The 24231-nt window shown below is 45.6% G+C and overlaps 1 protein-coding gene across 4 annotated transcripts in view; it reads right to left on the reverse strand.

Moving 5' to 3' along the window:
• LOC148030941 (sphingoid long-chain bases kinase 1-like) overlaps positions 1–20859 on the reverse strand; it is a 250691-nt gene extending 229832 nt beyond the window's left edge. Inside the window, exons 1-3 of one of the 4 annotated variants that reach the window (XM_087684500.1) lie at positions 20738–20859; positions 20513–20649; positions 20279–20379 (exon numbers count right to left, since the gene is read on the reverse strand). The gene's annotated coding sequence lies outside the window, so the exon portion shown is untranslated. The other 3 variants (XM_087684501.1, XM_087684502.1, XM_087684503.1) reach the window with 3 other exon arrangements.
• Positions 20860–24231: the final 3372 nt, after the last annotated feature.

Genomic DNA, 24231 nt, shown 5'->3' on the forward strand with positions numbered 1-24231 from the left:
GATGATGACGGCAGCACCGAAGACGGAGGAAGATGACAGAGTCGGAGTGTGCACCTGCCAAAGAAGGAGGGAAGATGATAATACAACTGACTGGAAAGTGGGAAATGGCTATAAATAGCCAAAAAACCCAAAATCTGGCCGACCTGAAATTTGAGGCCATAAATATGTCCGACCAGCATTTAATGCTGATCCGACCAGCATTTAATGCTGGTAAAAATGCTAGGAATGCCCAGAAAAATCCCGGAAAGGGTGGACATTGTCCGACAGGTGAGGCAAGCTGAAGAATGCAGAAACTGCCCCGGGAAATGCACATAAAATCCCGACTGGAGGAGAAAATGCACTGAAATGCAATAAACTGAGTGCTCTAGAATGAGCTACCTCCTCCGTCAAAACAAGCGATAGACAAGTCAAAGCTCCTAAAGTCCTCATCTGACTCAGACTGAGGCTCACAGGCAAGAGATGACAAGGCATGACAAACATGACTGCTAACACCCTCTCTCAGATCCTGGATGTGGCTGAAGGCCAAGGGAGAAACGGATCCTGGGGTGGCAAGAGGAATGCCAAGGTCGATGAAGTCCGTCAATGTAGACTACTGCTGAAGGAGCTCCTCACGATCTTGGGAACCCCCCTCTAAAACACTAGGGGCCAGGGAATCCACAGCCACATCACCGAGATCGTCCCCCGCTAAAAGGGATAGGGGGTACGAGGGAACCACTGGAGTGTTAGAGATCATAGCCTGTTTGGTGGGCAGGAAGGCCTGCACAGTCGGACCAGCAGGCTGCTGCACAGTCGAACTGTGCAGTCCGACTGCCATGTGGCAGTCCGACTGCCTGCAGCCAACTTACTCCAGGCTGCGCCCTATTTCTGGCGCCCCATTTCAGGCAGTTTTTCGGCTATATATTGCCGACGTTTCCAGCAGTCTGTACATTCTTCTCTGTCGCAGATTACAGACCGGTGCCGTGCAGATTTCTGTCTCTGTACACAGATTTCAGACAGCAGATAGTGCAGACTGCAGCAGACTTCGAGGTGGACAGCAGGTCGCATCGTCGAGGTGGAGACACACAGTCCAGCGCACTGCGCCCGTGTATATCTTTGTATTCAGCATTCTTTATACAGCAGATCTTCATTGTACACTGTCTCTTTCTCTCCCTTTTCTCTCTGCGTTCTCTCTCTCTCAGTCCTACGCTTCCGCACCGCTGCACTCTGACATGGAGGAGAAGGTGGGGGATGGGAAGGAACCTGTGGAATAGAAGGTGCACAAGCAGGAACGGGTGTAGCAATAGACTGCCTCAAAGGACCCTCCATCAAAGAAGGGGAATATGTAGATCCATCCTTCGCTCCCGGACGAAGGTGAGGGTACTTCTTCCAACATTTCTCCTCTGGATGTGTCCCTTTCCCACAGTGTGGGCACTTCGGTCTCTCTGAATCTGAGTCAGAGCCTGAAGAACTGTCCTTCTTCTTAGCCTTTGACTTCGTCTTCTTCTTCTTTTGTCCTCCCGAACCTGCAACAAAGGCTCTAGTGGAGTCGGATCCACTAGCACTAACCTCTCTGAGTCGCTCGTCATGCTCCAAGACAAGCGGGGATAGCTCCTCCCATAGAAGCTTCTCACGGGTCCTCGATGTAAGAAGGCTAGTGTAGAAGACATCAAACCGAGGCGATGGCAGCTGAGTCAAAAGAATCATAGCCATGTCTTCAGAAGATATCATCCGACCGAGGGATGCAAGCTCATCCCTCATATCCTGTAATCTGTTGATGTGGTCCTTTATGGAAGGACTATCATCAATAGCGAGCATCCGCAACTTCTTTTCGAGAGATATCCGGTGGGCAAATGTCTTCTGTTGATAGAGAGACGCGAGCTTTCTCCACACGTCTGCTGCAATCTTCAACCTGTGAACATGAACAAGGACAGAATCCTGCAAACTCAGAAAGAGGAAAGATTTGGCTCTAGAATTAAGCCGATCCCATAAGGCTACACGATCCATAGATGTCCCATCTGCGGGATCCACCTTAGGCGAGGGAATAGGAACAGAAACAAGCTCCCAAAGATCGAAGGAGTCCAAGATATACTCCACCTTGCAGGACCATAGAGAAACATTGGAGCCATCCAACCGGTCCTCTTTGGGCAGCTGAGGAAGTACGGGTACCTGTACAGGGGGTACCAAAGGCTGCATCTTCGGCCCACGAAAAGGGGATCGCCGAGATACATGAATAGAAGGGGGACGGGAAAGAGAAATAGACTCCGGACGACGGTCCTCGTGATAAAAATCACGCCTCCGTTCAGAGGAGTGTCGAGACAAAAGCTCGTCATCTGAGTCATCAAAGCCTGTAAACTGATGAAAAGACATCTTCCAATCTGCAAAACACTAAACACCAAAGAAAACTGTGCCGAAGCCGAAGTAGGACCAGCAGTCTGGTCACCAACCACCAAGACGCAAGCTGTGATAGCCTACAAACACCTGGATCTGCAAAACGCAAAGGTTGCTGATGAAAATCACCAAAACAGAAACCGCCAGCACCAAAACGCAGCCTGGGAGTGGGCTGCCAGCAGGAGATGAGCTGCCAAGAGTGGAAACGACCACCAGATCAAGAAAACGCAGCCTGATGATGTGTCGCCCAGCTGAAGGAGGGGCCACCTGATGGTAAACGCAAGCAGGAGGGGTCGTTTGATGACATGGCAGCCTCGGGAGTAGTCGTCTGTAACAAACGCAAGAAGAATGGCCACCTGGAGGGGCCGCCTGGGCAGTTGGAGATGAGGCGACAGCAGCAGAAGAGGGGTGAAGTATCTCTCCACAAGGTCAGGTCCTCTGTGCTCTCAGTCAGGTGATGATACCATGTGAGAGTGCGCAACGGAAGAAGAACACGAACACAGAGGAGGAGAGAGAGAGAGCAGAAAATGAAGGAAGAAAATCTGCACTGACTGTAATGAATGCTGAATACACTGAAATGGACTGATCAGTCCCTGGTCGCAGCCCGAAGCGTCAGCGAGGGCACCAGATCAGGCTGATGATGACAGCAGCACCGAAGACGGAGGAAGATGGCGGAGTCGGAGTGTGCACCTGCCAAAGAAGGAGGGAAGATGATAATACAACTGACTGGCAAGTGGGAAATGGATATAAATAGCCAAAAAACCCAAAAACTGGCCAACCTGAAATTTGAGGCCATAAATATGTCCGACCAGCATTTAATGCTGGTAAAAATGCCAGGAATGCTCAGAAAAATCCCGGAAAGGGTGGACAATGTCCGGCAGGTGAGGCAGGCTGAAGAATGCAGAAACTGCCCCGGGAAATGCACATAAAATCCCGACTGGAGGAGAAAATGCACTGAAATGCAATAAATTGAGTGCTCTAGAATGAGCTACCTCCTCCGTCAAAACAAGCGATAGATAAGTCAGAGCTCCTAAAGTCCTCATCTGACTCAGACTGAGGCTCACAGGCAAGAGATGACAAGGCATGACAAACATGACTGCTAACAATGCTTTGCTACCATGTTAAAAAAATAACACAAAGATACCAAAGAGACAATAGGGTTTGCGAGGAAAAACATAGTGTGTGTACGGCAAGCACTGAGAGAGAAGAGAAACTCACACACATAAGAAGAACAAGGTGATGATGCACTGAATCATATTATGAGAAGAAAAGTTGATATAGCAGAGCCAAAGCTCAAAAGATAACTGCACTGTCCTATCTAAATCAAGTAGCAACACCTGTGGGAATTTGCACAGTGAAGGGAGCAAAATGCAATCCTCCAGATAGTGGGCTATCGAAGTAATCACTGGAAGATGAAGGATAGCTGTCGAGGGCCTCTGATGCCGTCAAAGACGAAGAAGATGATCACTAGCTGTCGAGGGAGCGAACCGTAGTCCTCTGATGCGAAGGAATGAGCCAAGCTGCAAATGCGAGTACCTGTTCCCAGAATGCTGAAAACACAAACTGTAGAAAGCTGACACCTGTGTAGGAAAGGTCGCCAAATGATAGACACTGCCTGATGATGGCAAACGCAAACTATAGGGACCTCCTCTATGCAAAACGCAAGGTAGATGTAGTCACTAGCGAATGAAGACAACACCAGGTGGAGGGAACCCTAAACACAAGAAGACTGTAGCTGCTTGGTGGAGAACAAAAGTTGCCAACTATGTAGAACTGATATCAAGTGGAGGGATGTTGTCCGCCAACCTCTAGGAACTAACGCCAGATAAAGGGAAGGTGTCCAAATAGCCAAACGCAAGTGGTGACATTGCCTGGAGAGAGAAAAAGCTAACGCCCATGTGTGAATGTTGACGCCAAACAAAGGGGAGCTCCAAAACACAAAACCTGATGATGAAATAAGGCACTTGAAGCAGAGAAGAGAAGAGAACCACAATATCCTCCTAAAGGGTGTCAAAAGATAACGTACCAGCGAGACAATAGGGTTTGTAGGAAGGAACACGGAGTGAACTCAACAAACATGGAGAAGAGAAGAGAAGAGAGAAGAAACTCTAATGAATGAAATGATGAAGATCTGAATCATGGAGTGAATGTGATAAAAGGGAACAAGGGTGCCGTAGCACAAGGAAGATGATGAAGACAGCCACAAACCACGAACCGCAATGTCCTCTTGAAGGGGTGTGAGGGTAGTGGAGAGGCTGGAGAGAAGAGGTGACGGACTGAATGAATCAGCCCTAAGGGTGTATGAGCGAGTGGCCTATAAATAGGCACAGTCAGTCTAGGATGGCGCCCCTTTTTGGGGCTGCAAACCCTAAACACAAACCCTAAATGCAAAACGCAAAAACACAAAAACGCAAACTGCGGGTGAAGGGTGAAGGGTTTCTCAACACCCCCTCTCAAGCCCAAAAAGGGGAACAAGAGAAGAGTGAGGTGGAGATGCAATTCTATATGCTAAAGAATACTCATGCAGCAAGTGCCACTTGGACAGTATCCCTCATGGGGAAATTGTTCACTTGCCCAAGCGCCCTAGTACAAAGATGATGAAATCATGCAATGCATAGGAGGGAGAGGATCCCTAAGATCCAAGATTTCCACCGAAAAGGGAACCTACAGTAAAGACCAATAGATAGAGTGAACTGGAGAACTTGAAACACGACCTCGGGAGAGAAGCCACTAGCTCTGTGCATCCATGCTAGAAGGAATACGAAGGCCTCATCACCAAGTCGCGGCTGAACCTCCAAGGTCCCGATCTAGGTGGTACCTGAAGATTCTAGGTATCCGTAGAAGAGATGATTGGTCGAAGATAGCCACCCCAAGAAAGTAGAGGATGGGTGAAGAACATGTGGAGCATAGTTGTTTTCAGACGCGTCTGAAATGAATTTCAGACGTCTGTAAACGTCTGAAAAACAAACGTCTGAAAACCCCATATCAGACTTGACATTTTTTTTAATTAAAAAATATTGACAACTTTACACAAAAGCATACAGAATGTGGTCGCCTTTATCTACCGACTCTTTCCCTGGATCCAGGCAGTCTGAAACACACACTCCTGAGGAATCGTGACTGAAAACAACTGAACTCAGCCTGAGGAATTCCACAAACTGTGGGAAACACAGCTCTCTACTTGGAAATACTGCTGCCCCAAACTTTTTGATCATCAGGTAAGATCTCTCTCTCTCTCTCTCTCTCTCTCTCTCTCTCTCTCTCTCTCTCTCTCTCATGCTTTAGCCTGTGAGCACTGAGCAGTGCAGTGAGTCTTCAGAGTCCAAACTCTTCATTGTTCACAACTTCACAGTCTACAGACCTGAAGGCTGAATGAAATTAAGGAATCAAGCTATGAAAAGATTGAGGTTACATTGGACATGCTTAACAAGGAGAAGGATGATGATAGATTGCTTGCATTGCAGCAGATACGAGAGGAAGAGGACATCGTAGCCTCATTGCCAGTGCCATAGAGGGAGGCAAGCACTAGTGATGCTCCTAGCTCGAGTTCTCTTGGTCCACATCAGAGGGAGGAGGATGATGATGATGATGATGATGAGTAGGAGGAGGAGGAGGAGGAGGAGGAGGAGGAGGAGGAGGAGGAGGAGGAGGACTGCACTCTTGAGAATGATGAAGATGATGAGTAGATTAGTTGATGACAGATGAATCATGAATCATGATAAATGATGTGACTCTATTATGTAGTTTTCAGTTTTGCTTTTGGTTGTTCCCTTTCAGTTTTTAGTCTACTATGCAATTGGCATTGGGCAACTTGGCTTGAATCTTGATGACAGATGTATCATGTATCATGTCAATTCCTTGAAAGTTGAATGATGAATCATGAATCCTTCTATATCGACTCAAACTCTGGAGTCTCAGTCTTCAAAGTTCAACAGTTGTGCATTGTTCTTTTATTTTGAAATTAGCACATGTTTATCATGTTTATCATATCTTAAAGTTGTGTATTTTTCTCATATTTTGTTAAGAATACGTTAAAAATTTAGGGTCACGTATGATTCAGGTCTAGGGTCTGAATCATACTCGTTTCATACTTTCATACGCGTTTGCGTTTGACGTTTGATTCACGTATGGAAAAACTATGATGTGTAGTAGGTTCCCCCTCTGAGGTGGGAGGTGGAGGGGCCCCCGCGGAAGTCAAAGAAGAAGTAGATGCCCCCTCTGAGGGCAAAGAAATAACATCCCCCTCTGAATCCCCCTCTAAAGTAGATAGGAAATCCAAAAACTCATAGATCACGGACTCCAAAATGTCTGATGACGAAGGAAGTGCTGACGATCGTGCTGAAGAAGGTATCTGGAGTGCCGAAGAGCTCCCAAAGGTAGCCTCTCGAACCTGAGTAGTCGAGGATTGGGAAAGGGTGGGACTCGAAATGAGCAAGAGGTGGGCAACAGTCGCTGTCTCTGAGTGGAGCAGATTGGGTAGCCAAAGAAGAGGAAGGGGTCGAGCAGCCACTATCTCTCAAAGGAGCAAACTGACGAGGAGACAGTATCAAACAATCATTGTCTCTCGGGGAAGCGGACTATAGAGCTGTAGGTCACGGAAGCCACTGTACCTAAAAATAAGTGGGAGAAGACTGCCGCTGACATTGCGACGATCTCCAAGAGGTCGTAGCGCCAATCGATCCTCCATGTGCTCGAAAGGACTTGGTGCGCAGCAAATGGGTCTTATTGCCTTAAGCATAGTACTCTGATAGCCGATGTAGAATAATCTCTATGGCCCAAAAAGGAGAGGTGGCACAAGGAGTACCTGGTGGAAGACGCACGTACTCCGGAGGGGTGGGGAGCGAAGGTCAATGTCGGCAAAGCATTGGTGGTGTGTCCGGTGATGCCATAGTAGGAGCACCAAGTAGTCTGGTCATCTATTGGTAAAGAAGCCATGGATACCAATATGCCTTGCTAAAGAAAGAAGAGGTCAGCCACCATAAACCACGAACCGCAATGTCTGCCTCAAGGGGTGTGAAAGCAGTGTGAAGCATGAACCGCAATGTCCGCCTCAAGGGATGGGAGGGTAGTGAAAGGGCTAGAAGTGAGCTGCCAGTGGAAGGAGGATGTGACTAGCAGTAAGAGGTTGCAACCAGTAGAAAAACGTAAGTGAGGAGAGAGGACTAAAAACACAAGCGAGGAGAGAGAAAGACTAAAAACGCAAGCAAGACAGCCTGCAGGAGAGAGAAAAACTAAAAACGCAGGCAGCAGGAGAGAGAAAGACTAAAAACACAAACCTACAAGAGAGAGAAAGACTAAAAACGCAGGGCAGGCAGGACAACCTACAGGACAGAGAAAGACTAAAAACGTAGGCAGCAAGTAAGAGAAAGACTAAAAACGCAGGAAAAAATAGCAGCAGTAGTCAATATGCTGAAATCAGCTTCAAACAATGTGTGATAGGCTAGAAACAGGTGCCAAATTGTTGTAGACAGCAATGGCCAGCTTGGATCACGATGTCCTCCGCGTTTGGGGTGTGGGCAACAAGCTGAAATACTTGAAATCTGCAAAAACGAAATTGTTTTCTGAATGGAGAGTGATTAGCAACAATCGCTTTGCTGTAAACAGCTGCAAATTGCGGGTGGAAGGCTGGAAACAGGCGCCAGGCTGTAGATGACAACAAGAGACAGCTGAGATTGCAATGTCCTCTGCGAAAGGGGTGTGGGCAGCAAGCTGAAAACACCTGAAACATGCAAAAATGAGATTTTGATACAACGGAAGAAGAAGAGAAGTGAATGCCAAACCCGCCACCGGTCTGTGCTATCACTGGAGTGGGAGATCATTGCCGTTGTTTGACCAGATCCACCTTTGATACCATGTCAAAAGATGACGTACCAACGAGACAGTAGGGTTTGCAGGGAGAAACACAGAGTGAACTCAGCAAACATGGAGAAGAGAAGAGAAAAGAGAAGAAACTCTCATGAATGGAATAATGAAGATCTGAATCATGGAGTGAATGTGATAAAAGGGAACAAGGGTGCCGTAGCACAAAAAAGATGATGAAGACAGCCACGAACCACGAACCGCAATGTCCTCCTGAAGGGGTGTAAGGGTAGTGGAGAGGTTGGAGAGAAGAGGTAACAGACTGAATGAATCAACCGTGAGAAATGAATGAGAGAGTGGCCTATAAATAGGCACAGTCAGTCTAGGATGGCGCCCCTTTTTGGAGCTGCAAACCCTAAACGCAAACCCTAAACATAAAACGCAAACTGCGGGTAAAGGGTGAAGGGTTTCTCAACAAAGGTGTGTGAGGCTAGTAGAAGGAGCTGGTGAGAGAAGGGAAGGGTGTCTGATGACGAAGGAAGAGAAGTGAAGAATGACTGAAGTAGTTTTTAGAATGAATGAAGTGACTGCCTATTTATAGGCATAAGTTGTCTAGGGTGGTGCACCACTGTGCGGGCACCCATTGAAAAAGTGGCCAAAATGTGGACACCAACCCGTTTTGGGACTATCAGTGCAAAACCCTAAATGAAATATGTAAACTGAAGAAGTGGTTTCTCAACATCCCCTCTCATGTCAAAAAAGGAAGAAAGAAAGAAGAGCAAAGCGATACAAAGATGTAGATGATCCCAAAGATCCAAGATTTCCATCTGAAAGGTAACATGTAGTACGGAACAGTAGATGGGATAAACTGTAGAACCTGACTCCACCTCGAGAAAGAAGCCACTAGCTCCATAAGTCCATGCTAGAAGGAAATCAAAGGCCTTGTCACCAAGTCGCGGTTGAACCTCCAAGGCCCCGATCTAGGTGGTACCTGAAGATCTTGGGTATCAATAAGTAAAATGATTGCTCCAAGACAACCAGCCCAAAAGAGTAAATGGTGGGTGACGAACTTCATGATAAGTAGGTGCCCCCCTTGAGGGTGGAGGTGCACGGAGCCCCCTCTGAAGTTGAAGAAGTAGAAGCCCTCTCTAAGGGCAAAAAGGGTACATCCCCCTCTACGAGAGATAGGAAGTCTGAAAACTCATGGATCACGAACTCTGAATCATCTGAGAACGAAGAAAGTGTCGCTAGTCTTGTCGAAGAAGGTATCTAGGGTGTTGAACTCCCAAAGATGGCCTCTCGAACCTAAGTAGTCGAGAGTGGGAAAAAGTAAGTCTTAGGCTGGGCAACAGTCACTGTCTCGCAGTGGAGCGGACAACAGCGCCAAAGTAATAGAAGGTGTCGAACAACCACTGTCTCGCAAAGAAGTGGACTACTGAGGGGACAATATCCAACAATCATTGTCTCTTGATGGAGCAAACTGCAAAACCACGGATTGTCGAGGTGGCATTCCTAAAACCCAAGAAAAAGTAGAGGCAACCTTCATAGCATATTGCGGTGATCGCAAGGAGGCCGTGGTACCAATCAATCCTCCTGAGGCTTGAAAGGGCTTTAATGTTGAGATATTTGCAATCACACCCAATGTAGCCTCTTTGTATGAGGCAGTTTGGGCTCAGGACATGCAAGCTGCAATAATCCCATATACACAGAGAGGGAAGATTGCTACCCATCCAACAACTATAAAGCATTGTACTTGACTACCACTTTTCAACATAGAATGAATACAATGTCATGATGCTTTGTACTTTCAGTTAAGTGTCTTATCATTGTTAGTACTACACAAGAATGTCTTTATGAGTCCAAGTCTCAATCTTGGAACCTAATTCACTTGTGTAATAACAGTTGTCTTCTTTGTCAATGTCATCATGAGCTCTCTTCATCTTGTCATGCTCTAGATCCCGCATTTTTAACTTAGTGCGCATCGGATGCATCTTACTGCCTTGAGCATAAAAATTTGAAAGCTGGTGCAAAATACGGAGGCCCAAAAGCAAGAGGTGGCACAACAAGTGCCAGGGGTAGACACATATACTCCGATGGGGTAGGGAGCAAAGGTCCATGTCGGCAAGTATCGATGGAGATTCTAATGATGCCGAAAGAGAAGCACCCAATGCTCTGTCCAACTGCCTGTGGAGAAGTTATAGCACTAGAGTGTTAAACTGTAAAAGGGAGGGTAGGTGGGAGAGGAAGAAAAGGGTATAAAATGAAGGGGGAAATCAATAGATGAATCCAAATATGCGACTTGTCTTTGCCTTCTCTGAAGAAAAGGATCTTCTTGGCTCACTGAGTGCCTCTGGCTCTGATACCATGTTAAAAATGACTAATAGAAAAAGGCTCTAATACCATGTCAAAAAATGGGTATACTCTGATACCATGTCAAAAAAATGACAAAGAGACCAAAAAGACAGCAGGGTTTGCCAGGAGAAACACAAAGTGTGTACAGCAAATACTGAGAGAGAAGAGAAACTCAGAAACACAAGAAGAACACAGTGATGATGCACTAAATCGTGCTATGAGAAGAAAAGTTGATACAGCAGAGCTGAAGCTCAGAAGATAACTGCACTAGTAGCTGAGGAGGGAGCAAACCGCAATACTCTAATGCCAAGGAGTGAGCCAAGCTGCAAACGCAAGTACCGATGCCCAAAATGTTGAAAACGCAAACTATAAAAATCTAGTGCCTGTGTAGAGAAGGTCCCCAAATGGTAGACGCCACTCGATGATGAGAAATGCATATTGTAGGTACTTCTGTGCAAAACACAAGGTAGATGCAATCACTAGTAGATGGAGACTGATGCCAAGTAGAGGAAACCCTAAACGCAAGCAGACCATAGCCGCTTGGTGGAGAAGAGAAGTCACCAGCTATGTAGAACTAGCGACAAGTGCAAGGATGCTGTCGCCAGCCTCTAGGAACTGAAACCAACCAAAGGGAAGGTGTCCAAACAGCCAAGTACAGGTGGTGACACTACCTGGAGAGGGAAAAAGTTCATGCCCATGTGTGAAAATTGACGCCAGATTGAGGGAAGCTCCAAAATGCAAAACTTAATTATGAAACAAGGCACCTGAAGCAAAGAAGAGGAAAGCGAAGGCAACCATGAGCCACAAACCATGTCCTCCTGAAGGGGTGTGAGGGCAATGAAAGGGGCTGGTGAGAAAAGGAAAGAATATCTGATGACGAAGAAAAAGGGGTGAAGAATGACTAAAGTAGTTTTTAGAATGAATGAAGTGACGGCCTATTTATAGGCATAAGCTATCTAGGGTGGTGCATCACTGTGTGGGTGCCCACTGAAAAAGTGGAACCCTTTTGGGACTGTCGGTGCAAAATCCTAAATGACGTATGTAAACTAAAAAGTGGTTTCTCAGCATGACAAACTACTCAATGTCGTGTCTCAAAGAGGACCAATTAAAAAACTACTCCAATGCTCTAACTGTAGCATCAATCCCTCCATGTCCTATATAAGGAGGAGCATATTACATATGGCAAGAGCATTCATAAGTCCAAAAGGCATGACAAGAAACTCATACAACCCAAACGATGACTTGAAGATTGCCTTAGGTATATCCTCCAATCTAATGCAAATCTAATGATACTTGCTTTTCAAATTTATACTGCTGAATATGGCTGCTCCCTACAACCTATCCATAATAGCATCAATTTGAGGGATCGGAAATCGGTTCTTTATCGTGATTTTATTCAAAGCACGATAGTCAGTGCACATATGCCATAAACCATCCTTTTTCTACACCAAGAGCATTGGAGAACAAAAGAGAGATGAGTTGGGCTGAATCAACCCTTTTTCCAACATCTCTTGCTAGGCTACACTTACCCTATAAGGTCGCTTATTAGGTGGGCTACTTCCAATGATAAAATCTATGTCATGATCTTTTGGCATTTCATGCAATAACTGCCTTGAAAGTGACTAAGAGAAGAAATCAATATACATTTTCAAAAATGAAATGTAATTATTCTCTAATTTTGACACGTTTTCAACATTTTCATTATCAATCTTATCCTTAGTAAAATCCAAGCACGTTGAAAGGTGAATTTTCATTACTTTGGAAATGGCAGCAACATATACAATAGGCACAAATTCCTCTTTCAACTTTACATCCAAAGTATGGGCCTTGCCTTATGTTGAATAGTGATCACTTTAGCATGTGAATCAATCACTGCATATACACGATGGCACCAAGGCATACCAAGCAAGACATCACAACCCTCAAGCAGAGCCATAAAGAGCTCTTCACTGTCCACATATCCCTGAATGTGCAATCGGAGATTTCCGATGAGCAATGTAATAGGCTTTTATGGCCCTTGCATGCCATACTAACTTCTCCCATAAATCCCATCTCATTCTCTTTGATGCCTAGACGGGCTGCCATGTCCATAGAGATTTTATTGGCTCGTGCTCCATTGTCAAAGAAAATAAAAGCATACTAATCTCTGATTTTACTCCATGCTCTGTATAACTTAGTAACATCATCATTTGGCTGGTCACTAACAACATCTGACATCAATTCAACTAATGTTTTGGGCTTCTTACCCTTGGAATCACCCCGATTCTTTTATTTTCCAACTTGTTGCCTTTTGAAACAATATTTAGCCATGTGATTCTCCTATCACAAACAAAACATTCATTTGCAGCCCTTATTTCTCTACGTTATACAACTGATTTCCAGCCCTTTCCTTACTGTTTTGACTCCTTTTTAGGCTTATTTTCAGATTTGCCCCTTTTCTTAACCTTTGACATCTTCTTATTCGGCTTCTCCACACTTTGAAAGCCCAAATCTTTCCTACACAGCAATACATCAGCTATAGTAGTAGTCTCTATGAGCTGAGATGTACTGGACACCGTGGATTTAATGCAAAAATCCCTGATTCCCTTAGGCAACCCACATACATACTTTTCCACTTGCTCATGAAAAGGAACTAGACAATAAGAAGTTACTGTCAGAGTGCAGCGGTGCGGAAGCGTAGGACTGAGAGAGAGAGAACGCAGAGAGAGAAGGGAGAGAAAGAGACAGTGGACGATGAAGATCTGCTGTATAAAGAATGCTGAATACAAAGATATACAAGGGCGCAGTGCGCTGGACTGCGTGTCTCCACCTCGACGATGCAACCTGCTGTCCACCTCGAAGTCTGCTGCAGTCTGCACTGTCTGCTGTCTGAAATCTGTGAACAGAGACAGAAACTGCACGTCACCGGTCTGTAATCTGCATCAGAGAAGTGTGTACAGACTGCTGAAAGTGTCGACTATAAATAGCCGAAATCTGACATGAAATAGGGCGCAGCCAGAAAATAGGTTTTAATGCAGCCGACTGGGCTGCAGGCAGTCGGACTGCCACGTGGCAGTCCGACTGTGCAGCTGCCCTGCTGGTCCGACTGTGCAGCTGCCCTCCAAACAGGCTATGATCTCTAACACCCCCTCGCAGAGCCTGGACAGGGCAAAAGCCTGAGGGATCTGGAATGTCGCCAAAGTAGAGCCTGAGGAAGCGCCTTCGTAAACAAATCCGCAAGATTATCCTCCGTCTTGCAATACTCCACAATGATGGTCTCATCCAGAAGCTTTTCTCGGATGAAGTGGTACTGGATCTCAATGTGCTTCGTCCAGGCATGAAAAACAGGGTTCCTTGCCAAGGCAATCCAACTCTCATTGTCACATCGCAGCAATGTAGGACGAGGCTGGGGGCACCCAAGCTCCTCCAATAATCTCCGAAGCCACACAACCTCGCATGTGGTGGAAGACGCGGCCCGATACTCCGCCTCAGTAGACGAAAGGGCTACCATGGGCTGCTTCTTGCTACTCCATGAAATAGCACCTGCACCCAAAGTAAAACAGTAACCTGTAGTAGACCGCCTGTGGTCCACGTCACCGGCCCAATCTGAGTCGCTCCAACCTGCAAGTACAAGATCTGACCCATCTGTCCCTGCGGGGTAATGAATCCCCAAATCAGACGTCCCCCTTAGATACCGAAGTATCCTCTGAGCAGCCTGCCAATGCACCGTCTTAGGTTCACTCATGAACCCTGCCAAGAGCCCAACAGCAAAACATAGATCAACCCTGGTGTTGAAAAGCCAAATCAAGGACCCAATCAACTGTCAATAGCGGGACGCATCCGCCAAAGGAGAAGCTGAATGGGAAGTGGCCTTCCAGTTCGGATCCATAGGAGTAGAGAGGGCCCGACAATCTTCCATCTCAAAAGACACCAAGAGCTCCTGTACATATCTCTGTTGAGAGATAAAGATCCCCCTCTGAGACTGATAAATCTCATGGCCCAAAAAGAAATGGAGTAGACCCAAATCCGTCATCTCGAACGTCCGATGTAAAGCTGACTTTGTCTCCTGGACCTACTGTGCATCATCACCTATGACAATCAAATCATCAACATATAATACAAACAGCACACAACCATCCTCGGAAGTGTGAACATATAGCTGCGGATCGGCCTTGGACCGTCGATATCCCAACTGAGACTGGAGGAACGAATCAATCTTCTCATTCCATGCACGTGGGGCCTGCTTGAGGCCATACAAGGCCTTCTTCAACCTATAGACTTTCCCATTTGAAGAACCAAAGCCCGGAGGCTGCTCAACATAGATCTCCTCCTTCAAATCACCATTCAAGAAGGCCGACTTCACATCCAACTGATAAACAGGCCAGCCAAAGCAAGAACAGCTCTAATGGTCGCCATACGAGCTGTGGGGGCAAAAGTGTCATGACAATCAATGCCTGGGCGCTGTGCAAAACCTTTAGCAACAAGGCGAGCCTTGTGCTTATCCAAAGTACCATCACTGAGATATTTGGTCTTGAAGACCCACTTGACTCCAATCACCTTTGTCTTCGGGGGGCGGGGCACGAGTGACCAAGTGCCATTCCTCTCAATAGCCTCCAACTCGGCTTCCATAGCCTTCTTCCATGGGGCGGACTGTAAAGCCTTCTTCACGGAGGTGGGCTCTCGATCCTGCATAACACGGGTCATCAAACAATAGTTGGAGCAAACCAGCTCCGTAGAATGTGCCTGGTGCCGCCGTGACCGCCGCGGACCATCCTGCGGTCCCCACTCCTCAGGAACCCCCTCAATCCCTGAATCACGGAGTGTGTCACGGGCCCAGCGAGGAGGATGCCGAACCTCCCCTCGACGTTCTCCATCAGCAGAAGACTCTGGAATATCCACCGGTGGTAACTCCTCAGAGGCGTCCGGTGGAACAGTAGACTCTGTGTCAGAAACAGAATCATAATCAAAAGGCACGGGCTCCAGTGGAACTGTAGAAGGAGCTCCAAGAACGGGATGCTCCTCACCCGTTGAAGTAGCCGGAACCTCCACAAACCGCACATCATGGCTAGTGTACACATCCCACTTGACGGGATCATACAGTCGGTAGCCTTGGGACTGGGAGCTGTAGCCAACAAATACCTGTTTTCGGGAAGCCGCTTCAAATTTATCACGGTGAGCCTTGGGAATGTGAACATAGGCATCACACCCAAAGACCCGAAAGTAAGAAACATCTGGCTTCATCCCAAAATAAGCCTCAAATGGGGTCATCCCTTCCACGGCCGAAGTAGGGGATCGATTAAGGATGTGGACTGCAGTAGCCACAGCCTCGGCCCACAGAACCTGAGGGGTCTGTCGGTGCTCCATCATGGTGCGCGCCATCTCAATCACACTGCGGTTCTTCCATTCAAGTATACCATTTTCTTGAGGAGTATTAGTATTGGCAAACTCCTGGTGAATTCCTCTATCTGCACAAAACCGAGCAAAATCATTAGACACAAATTCACCTCCCTTGTCGGATCGCAAGGTCTTCAACTTCCGGCCTAATCGGTTCTCCTCAAAGAGAAGCCAATCCTTGAAGTATGAGAAAGCTTCTGACTTTAGTGCCAAAAAATAGGCCCATGTCATCCTGCTATAGTCATCCACGATCAGCATGAAGTACGAGCTCCCACGCAGGGACTCATTCCTTATAGGGCCACAAAGATCCGTAGATACTAGCTCCATCGGTGAAGTAGACCGCCGCGAAGCTGTGTGGGGAATGGCATCTCTATGCTACTTCCCCCGAATGCAAGAGACACATGGCTGCTGGCTCACCACTATATCCGGCAACCCTCGAACAAGCTGTCCACGTGACGCCCTCCGAAGATAGTCATAGTTCAGGTGACCAAACCGAGCATGCCATAACTCAGACTGTGACTGTGAGGTAAGAAGAAGAGTAGAGAGGGCAGTGGAAGACTTCAGTTTGTAAATGCCGTTCTCCTCATATCCAGATGAGAGAACCTTCCTCGATTCACGATCAAGGACTCGCCCCGTAGAACTGTCAAACTCCACCAAAAGACCAAGGGAGCAAATCTTATGAACTGAAAGTAGATGGTACCCTAATCCTGGTACATGCAAAACCTCTGAGGTATGGGTACCACCTCATCCATCCGGAATAAGCTGCATCTTACCCCAACCTGCAATAGAAACTGAAGAGCTGTCTCCAATGAGAATCTGCCCACGCGAGGGTCGCAGCTGGGCAACACCATCTGATGAAGGAGTCATGTGCCGTGAGGCACCACTATCAACAATCCACTCTCGAGCTTGGGGAGCCGTCATCGCAGCATCAGAAGCATTCGGTGAAGCGTCCTCAATGACAGCTAGATGAAGAAATGCAGCTGATGAGGGTGCAGCCACCGCTCCAGAATCCTTGGTGTCCTTCGTGTCTTTGTCAGGGCAATCCTTCTTCCAATGGCCAGTCTTTCCACAAATATGGCATGTGAAGTCTTTGTCCTTGTCCTTCTCCTTGTCCTTCTTGGACTTGTTATCCCCCTTCTTCTTCTTTTGGTCCTTCCCCTTCTTCTGAGAGGCTTGACCTGTCAGCGCCTCCGACTTGGAAGCATTCTGTCTCTTTAACTGTTCCTCTTGGTCCAAGACCATAGAAACCAATTCTTCCCACCGAAGAGTAGACTCTCGCCCCGAAGCAATAAGGGCAGAGTAAAATGTACCGAATCGTGGCGGCAACTGGGACAATAGTGTGATCGCCATGTCTTCGGAGGAAATCGGCTTCCCCGCATTCTGAACCTGCATCTGTAGCTGTCTTAGCTTGTTAATGTGCTCCCGTAGCGAAAAAGACTTATTTACGGACAAGGTCTGCATCTGAACCTCCAAAGAAACCCTCTTCATCACGGTCATCTGATTGTACATTTGATCAAGCTCCAGTCATATCTCACGAGCCACCGTCAAGTGCTCGATGTGAGCGATCACATCTGTAGTGCATGATAGGAAGAGAAAGAATCGAATCCTGGCATTCAGTTTGTCCCAATGAGACTGGGCCCTGGTCAACTCCGCACGAGCATCAGAAGAGAGTTTGGACTCATCTCTTACCGAGGGCCGGTCAATCTCCTCCTGTACCAACTCCGCCAAATCATGGGACTCAAGGATAGCCAACATCATGACGCACCAAATGCGGTAGTTGTCGCCGTCGAGCTTCTGATCTGTAAGAAGAGCCGGTAAGACAGGCACCTTCCGGTCCATAATCGCCTGGAACTCCAAGTCCATCTCTGTAGACATCTTCACCTGCAATGCCTTCTCAAACGCAAAAGCAGCCCCCTCTGACTGGGAAAACTCAGCCTACTAAGGCTCTTCCGCGTCCTGTAGCTTCTTCACCTGCCAGAGGCGATGAAAAAGCAAAACCTGCACTTGTGGGCTGAAAACTCAAACTTCCTCTGCGTCAAACAACAGTAAACAGCAGCAAATCCACCACCTGTACTCCTTTCCTGTGCGTCCACACTCGTTTCAGCCTTGTTCCAAGGCGCAGCCCTCCTATTTGCCCTTAAACGCAAAAAACGCAAATTTGTGTCGCGATGGAAACTCCTCTTCAGGTTGATTCTGCGCTCAGTCAGCCCTCAAACACTGCTCTGATACCATGTCAGAGTGCAGCGGTGCGGAAGCGTAGGACTGAGAGAGAGAGAACGCAGAGAGAGAAGGGAGAGAAAGAGACAGTGGACGATGAAGATCTGCTGTATAAAGAATGCTGAATACAAAGATATACAAGGGCGCAGTGCGCTGGACTGCGTGTCTCCACCTCGACGATGCAACCTGCTGTCCACCTCGAAGTCTGCTCCAGTCTGCACTGTCTGCTGTCTGAAATCTGTGAACAGAGACAGAAACTGCACGTCACCGGTCTGTAATCTGCATCAGAGAAGTGTGTACAGACTACTGAAAGTGTCGACTATAAATAGCCGAAATCTGACATGAAATAGGACACCAGAAATAGGGCGCAGCCAAAAAATAGGTCGGTTACATTAAATGCAGCCAACTGGGCTGCAGGCAGTCGGATTGCCACGTGGCAGTCCGACTGCACAGTCTGACTGTGCAGCTGCCCTCCAAACAGGCTATGATCTCTAACAGTTACTAGCCAAGCAAGCCATCCCAAAACTTCTTATTATATTGTTCCAAGTTTTTACATTGCATTACATCAAGCTTGTTTTAAGCTATCATGATGTCCACCTCAAATGTGCTCTACCTTGCATTAAGAGCGTGAACCACCACTGCAATGCATTCCCCTTCAAAAAAGTGGTTGCCTTCCGAATCTTAGAGGATTCAGTGAAGTTGCCTCCCTAATAGGCTAGATCAAAATGTTTAAATATCAAAGCTTTCAGTCTATCTTGTGCAGTACTAAAGAACTCAAACATCCAGCAAGAGTGAGTCCCCCTCTCCATGCATGATCCTATAGAAACAAGTTCCTTGTAAAGTAGTACAACACGCATAAAGCAATTCACCAAAAAGCCAAAAAAGAAGTTTTCATAAAAGAAGAAAACAAGGCCACAACAAAAGAGATGTATGGTTGAGTGTGTGAGCCAGATCAAGGATCCAACAAGATACATGTACTAGGTAGCATCAAGAAGGGGATCTTTGATAGTAACCAACTTGGACTCAAAGTCCATGGAGCAAGAAATAGGCCAAAATGACCACACCAACCTCCAAAAGAAGCTCAGAGACGTACCTGTGCTGGGAGATGAAACTGCCCTGTGCCTTTTGATAGATCTCTAGATCAAGGAATGAATGAAGGATCCCAAGGTCCATCATGTTAACCTTCTACAACAAGATCTCAAGTCCAATCTACCTCATGTAAGTCACTCCCTGTGATAATCGAGTCATCCACCTACGAGATGACTAAGACAACTATCACCCACAACCTTATAATAATAGTTGGGGTCTTGATCTAAGCGATGGAAGCCACTCTATAAGAAGAATCAATCAATCCTCTAGTACCAAGCCCTAGGACCTTACTTCATACCATAGAGAGCCTTTTGCAATCTGTAGATATAATCTTCCTTCCCTTGCACAAGAAAGCCAAGAGACTGTGAAACATAAATCTCTCCTCTAATATGTTGTTCAAGAAGGCAAACTGCACATCCATCTAACCAGCTAGAAATCCTACTCCAAATTTGGCTGAGAAACTAGTGCATATGTACTCTAATCTCCATCTAATGTGCCCATAATGAACAAGATTGATTGAAGTATGTAGATAGAATACATAGTCTAGATTGAAAACTTATTGAGGAATCTACCAAGTGATTGCAAAAACAAATAATGAAGCAAGGGGATGAGCGGCTGGCCAATCTTGTTATGTTTTCTATTTCAGTTAACAAGTCACCAGAAAGGAAGGCCTAAACCTTTCAACCCCCATTCTTTTCTATCAAGAGCAAAGAGTTGTTTTTGACCATGTACAGGCTTTGAAAAGACTTAAATTCTCCGTACAACTGCCCCTATTAATATTTAAAGTCTCTTCTATTAAGCCAAACTGTTTTCCGCTTGCAAGTCTGGATTTCTTGGTTCCCCACTAACATCTCCCACTGGTGATTTAACCATAGGCTGGACGATCAAGTAAGGAACCTATTTCCTTGTGACTGTCACGTTCTCTCACAAAAACAAAATAGAAGAAAGAAATTCAATACAACTGAAGGTGGTTGCAAAATGCACGCACATGAAACCAACAGTGAACCTTCCTCCTGTTCATGTAGTGATAAACAAAGAGCACAAAGGAAACAGTTGCAGTTGCATAAACGACACCTTCTACCTGGAAAAGTGATCAATCATGGAATATTTGAGCTATGATGTGTTCCATAACCCTATGAGGAGCATAATTTCATTCGAATCAGAGGACCAAATAGTCCATCGCTGCAGGTTGCAGCCGATGCAATGATAAGGTCATGTACGATAGACCTATTGTTTGCAAGAAGATAAAAGAAAAGAAAAAACTTGAAGCATCATTTACAGACTGATAACAACTGGAAAGATGCAACAGACGTACTGCCTCAACTCAGGAGCATCGACCGAGCGATAAAAGATCATCAGCAATGTTAGGGCACGGAAGAAGCCGAGGAGTGCTATAGCGGAGAAAAACTCTTATCACGATGAAGATTCGGTTCTGCGGGATCAAAGCAACCTCTGAGGGGAAAAAGAAGAACGATGACGTTAAAGACAGAAAGGAACAAGGCGAAGCAGATGAAGAAAATACGTCAAAAGAAGAGTCAACCCGGGAAACTGTTAAATTCCTCCGTTGACTACGCGTTAAGACATTAACGCCGGGCTCTCTCTCGACTACCAGCCTAGCAGGTTTTTTTTCTTTTCTTTTTTGAGGGTTGCCGAGCCCTTCTATACGCATTTTGACCTTCTAGAAAAGGCAACAGTTTTTAAAGCCTTGTCATAGAAGGCCAAGATAAAAAATTTGCCCTTCTTCATGAAAGGCAAGTTTTTTCAAACCTTGTTTTAGAGGGCAGTTTTTTTTAATAATTAATAATATTATTAAGAGCCAACTTTAGACTTTTGAAGGGCCAACTCAAGTGGCACACTTGCAAGGGCCAAGCTTGAAGCTGCCAACTTCCAAGCCTTCTTGAGTCATGTTGACTCTTGGCCTGCCCAAAACCTAAGGCCAAATTTTAAAGGCTCATGACTAGCCGTCTGATGCCCAAGGATTGAAATTTGAAACCCCTAATTTTTAACCTAAAGGCAGTACACTCAACTTCAAGAGTCGTGAGTACATTATATGAGAGAATCGAGATGAGGAAACTTGATAGTGAGACAGATGACTCATCCAATCTCCAAATGCTTCCTTCTCAACTCTCCTCTCAACATCTAAGTCCCGACTCCCAAGGTACAATAGGCTCAGCTGCACAAAGGTGACGCATTGACGGGGTGCGCCATGATATTCAACTCCGATCCCTTCTTGCGATTGCAGCAACACACCACAGCTCCCTATGTTCCATCACCCCCTCCTCCAGGGCACCCTGCAACAACGACGCAAAAGGCCAAGAAGGGTCAAGCCCAGGGTGGCAGGATCGGGGGCGGAACAACGATCTTGCACAATGCGCCTGCAAGGGTTGTCGATGGTCCCACACTCAATGCAAACTCAATCATGAGACTCCAAAGACTCAAGAGGGATGCACACGTGACACATCCTCTTGATCTGAGCAAGTTAGAGATTCGCAAGATCATCAGGATGGATCTTACCCAGTTGGATATCAAGCGGACATGGTTGATGCCAAGGCAGGAGCTAGGGACAGAGATGGCTTTTTACTGTGAGCATTTCCTTCGTACTACAGATGATGGATTTATTGTTTGCCCGAGATACATGGACACCCACCTTTCCCATGGGATCTGATGTACTGTTGGCCAATTGTGCACCTCCTCACATTAGTTAGGGATTGAGACTGGCAGATATAGATCCATCCCACCAGAGGAGCGCATATGCTAGATATGCCAATTAGAGCCAAAGACAAAGGAGCATTATATATGCCGTTGCCCAGCCTATTATGAGGGTTCGTGGTCGTTTCCACTATCTCTTTAGAGACAGATTTGGACCACTATCTAGAGTCATGGATTTTACTGATCACATCGATGCCTTGGCCTCTTTCTTCTTGAGATACAACGGCTTCATGGCATGTGCCTCAGGAGTACAACTACTCTAAGACACCGAGGCCCTTCATGGAGGTAGCTCACAGACTTCTTTGCAAAGGAGACTCAAAAGACTTCAATACATTTACAGCCATTGTCCACACAAGAGCCTCTCTCACCGCCACAGTCCACACACAAACAACAAGGAGTACTAATTGATCAAGCCGTTAAGCTTAGCCAATCTAGAAGTCATGGGCCTTAACACAGACACCAACAACACCTTCATAGGCGGATACAAGGGATTATTGCTCGAGCTAGGATCTAGGCCCTTTATACCCACATGAGATTGTACCATTTGGGGCTCATTGTTACTAGATAGAGCTCTATGTTTAACACATCTCTCTCTCTCTCTCTCTCTCTCTCTCTCTCTCTCTCTCTCTCTCTCTCTCTCTCTCTCTCTCTCTCTCTCTCTCTCTCTCTCTCTCTCTCTCTCTCTCTCTCTCTCTCTCTCTCTCTCTCTGCCTAGACTCTAGAGGAAAGCTTTAGCCTTTGCCACTTGGCCGGAACTTAGAAGTTACTAGTTAGCAACTTATTGAAATTTATTGCACAAGTAATTTTTATTAATTACTAAAATGGCTATAAATTTATTGCACAGGTCCATAATCCATGGGAATTTGGAGGCTCGAGCTTGGAGCTACAGCCTGCAAGCATCCATATTATTGAAGTTTATTGTACAAGAGTGAGAGAGGCAACATACTTTAGTATTGATCTAGATTGCAAGTTGATTGTCAATCAAGTCATCTAAGATTTGACATGTGAGTTGTCTAACTTAACTGGTCATCAATTGTTATATGTTTATGCAACTTTAAGATAGTCTTCATTAAAGTCGATTGAGAGAGAAGGCATATATTTCAGTGTTTAGGATTGAACTAATATTAGTTTTGTTAAGTGTAACATAGATCCTATGGATGCAAAAGTTTTTCTAGGTCCTATACTATCAAGGAATAACCCAAAAACACTAAGGCCAAAGTCTTACACAATTCATAGGGATAAAATATGGAGTTATAACCTTTGTCAAACTAGAAGACATAACTATGAAAGTCACTATCCATAGTAGTGAGATTGCTTAGCAAGAAGAGATATTAGGAAAACTTCTTAGAGTGACACTCATATATCATCAAATCTTTACATCTATCCCCCAAAACATAAGTACTCATTTTTTCTTTACATTTACTATTAAGGATATGCTCATTGTTCTTTGGTTTGTCTTTTTTCATATAAATAATATGGTATTATAATTCCAATTTAACTAAGAAATGAAACCACTTTTCTTTGAGATGCATGGGTGAAACCTTAACCTTACTAAGATATGTATGACATAAAATAGTTTATATGACCTTTGAAATTTTATTTCTTTATTCGATAGTCATTAGTTGCATTTGAAGTTATGGCCTTCTCGACAAGAATTGGGTGCCCTAAAAAGGATTCTCGGCAATTAAGCCTCTCAATGGCTTTTATGTGAAATAGAAAATCAATAAAGGATATGCCCAATAGTGTTGGAGACAATGATGTTTCAAATGCAAGCTCTTGTGCATACACACATCCTACAAGGAATGTGAGTGTGGACCTCAATGTGAGGTTAGAAGAGGAGGAAGATAACATTCACATGGAACAAAATGTGAATATACTACAAAGCATACACGAAGTAAGTGATTTAATTGCAAGGTGGACATAGAAGGCATCCTTCACGTAATCCACGAACGAGCTGATATGAGGACCACACATAGGAAACAAAACTCCAAATCTATTGAGAAATAGGGCAAGTGATAAAGAGATGAAGCGATGTCTCATCGCAATTGTAGTGCAAAATACACAGCAACCATGGGAGATCTTACGAGCATACAACACATCTCCAGTTGGAAGACCCCCAATAAGCAACCTCTATATGAAAACTTTGCCCCAATAAGAAATCTTAGACTTTCAAAGTTGGAGAAATCTTTCTTGCCACTTCTTTTTGCTCTCGAATATGCCATATTTTATTGGCCTTTCTAGGGACCCATCTTTTGACCTCGACCATCTAATGATAGATTTGATTAGTTGACGTGTTCTCAAAATCATCAAGGAGCACAAACATCC

Source organism: Lygodium microphyllum, chromosome 9 (assembly GCF_053477565.2).
Source record: "Lygodium microphyllum isolate KBCC chromosome 9, Lygodium_microphyllum_v1.1.10, whole genome shotgun sequence".
NCBI classification, from domain to species: domain Eukaryota; kingdom Viridiplantae; phylum Streptophyta; class Polypodiopsida; order Schizaeales; family Lygodiaceae; genus Lygodium; species Lygodium microphyllum.